Genomic DNA, 2,500 nt, shown 5'->3' with positions numbered 1-2,500 from the left:
CTCCTCCCCCACCTCTTCCTCCTCTACCAAATTTTTCCTCTCCCTCTCTCCCCCGTTTATCCTCCATCTCCCCTCTTCCCCATTTATCCTCCTCCTCCTCCTCTTCCCGTTTTCTTTCACCCAGGGGAGGAATTACACTGGGGGGATTTGCTGTTGTCACCTTTATTATTATTGTTCGGGATTTAAAGGGATTTATAACTCTCTCTCTCTCTCTCTCTCTCTCTCTCTCTCTCTCTCTCTCTCTCTCTCTCTCTCTCTCTCTCTCTCTCTTAATAAGTTATGTGGAAAAGGAATTATTAGTTATTTTTTATTGTTATTATTATTATTATTTATTTATTTATGTATTTAGCTTTGTTATTTTTATTCTTTTTTTTTTCCTAGTAATCTCATTTTACTACACACACACACACACACACACACACACACACACACACACACACACACACACACACACACACACACTTTTTATTGCTTCATTTTATGCTCACCTTAACTTTTCCTTCCACATTCTCTCTCTCTCTCTCTCTCTCTCTCTCTCTCTCTCTCTCTCTCTCTCTCTCTCTCATAACTTGTATTTGTCACTTTGCTTTCATGAATTGCATAAGTCACATTCTAAAACTCAGATACAAAATTGGCGCTAAAAATAGAACAAAAGGAGTAATTTTCTTGATATTAACCCCTTCAGTACCATGACGCGTTTCCATATTCATTCTGGTGACTATTTGGTGATTTTGTACAGCTTCAGAAACTCACGTGAGGGATTAAAATAGTGAAGACTGTTGGTATTAACCTTCTGACCTCCATAGACCCTTGCTAATCTCAATAAAATGGTCTAATCCACGTTTTGATATTCACTCTAGTGACTATTTGGTGATTTTATACAGCTGCAGAAACTCACTTAGGGGATTAAATTAGGGAAGACTATGACCATTAACCTTCTGACCTCCATTGACCCTTCCTAATGCCAATAAAATGGTCTAATCTTACTCAAATCTCTAGGTAAAAATGTGTCCCAGTATTTAATGCGTAATGGATTAGAATAGTGAAGACTGTGGTCATTAATATTCTCACCTCCATAGACCTTTCCTAATGTCAATAAAATGGTCTAATCGTACAAAAATCTTTAGGTAAAAATGCGACCCAGTACTGAAGGGATTAAAATAGTGAAGACTGTGGCTCTTAATCTTCAGACCTCCATAGACCCTTCCTAATGTCAATAAAATGTCTAATCGTACAAAATCTTAGGTAAAATGCGACCCAGTACTGAAGGTTAAAATAGTGAAGACGTGGCTTAATCTTCAGACTCATAGACCTCATGTTTAAAGTTGCATTAGATGCGTCCCAGTACTGAAGCTGTTAAAGTGCAAAAATGCATTAGAGTCATTTTAAAGTGCATTAGAGTCATTTTTAAACCTCACACACACTCAGACCAAGACAAGAAATTAATGAAATGTTTGGTATTAATCTCAAAGAAAAAGACGAAAGTTTTAGGTTTTATTTAAATTTTTGCATATACTCGTTTGTTTTGGGTTAATTACGTTGTTTCATTATTATTATTATTATTATTATTATTATTATTATTATTATTTTTATTATTATTATTATTAAGGTACAATTTTTTTCTTAGTTTGTCAATTATCAATTTTATTATCATCATTTTGTTCAGACATTCAGACAATTTGGAGGAGGAGGTGAAGAGAAACGCAGGTGGGAGGAGGTGAGTTTATTCCCGACTTACAGTATCACTCACTCAATTCCCCTGAAGAAGAAGCATCAGCGAAACTAGTCGGGATTAAACTCACCTCCCTACACCTGCTTCTCTCTTCACCTCCTCCTCCATTATTTTCTTCATAAATTTGTGTAGTTCAGTTTTTATTTCCCATTGCGATAAGTTTAGTACATTTTCTTGGTTTATGTCAGTTGTCCACGTGTAGAGTCGTTAGTGTGGTCTGGATGGGGTTATTTGAGGTCATTGTGATAGTCATTTCATATTTTTTTTGTAATTTAGTTTTATTTCCCATTCCAATAAGTTTAGTACAGTTTTTTTCTTAGTTTATGTCAATTGTCCACGTGTAGAGTCGTTAGTGTGTCGGGGTGGGTGGGTGGGTTACTTGAGGTCAGCTGTTTGCGTGGTCTGATCCTCCTCCTCCATTATTTTCTTCATATTTTGTTGTAGTTAGCTTTTATTTCCCATTCAATAAGTTTAGTACATTTTCTTGGTTTGTGTCAATTGTCCACGTGTCGAGTTGTTAGTGTGGCGGGGGGGGGGGTGGGGGTTACTTGAGGTCAGCTGTGGCGTGGTTTGATCAAGTTTCTTTGAGTCAGTGTAGGAGAGTTGAGTTTTGGTCTCTAATTTGGGCCTTGACGCGCTTACTTGTTTATTTATTTATCGAGTTGTCTATTAATGGCTTTCCTTTGATGCTCCACGAATGAGAACACCGCACTTGTCGGGGTTGCCTTCACTTTTCTACTTGTTTCTTCACTGTAGCTATCATCATTT

This window comes from Portunus trituberculatus, chromosome 36 (assembly GCF_017591435.1).
Source record: "Portunus trituberculatus isolate SZX2019 chromosome 36, ASM1759143v1, whole genome shotgun sequence".
In the NCBI taxonomy this organism is placed as follows: domain Eukaryota; kingdom Metazoa; phylum Arthropoda; class Malacostraca; order Decapoda; family Portunidae; genus Portunus; species Portunus trituberculatus.
Note: the sequence above shows the minus strand (reverse complement) of the source record.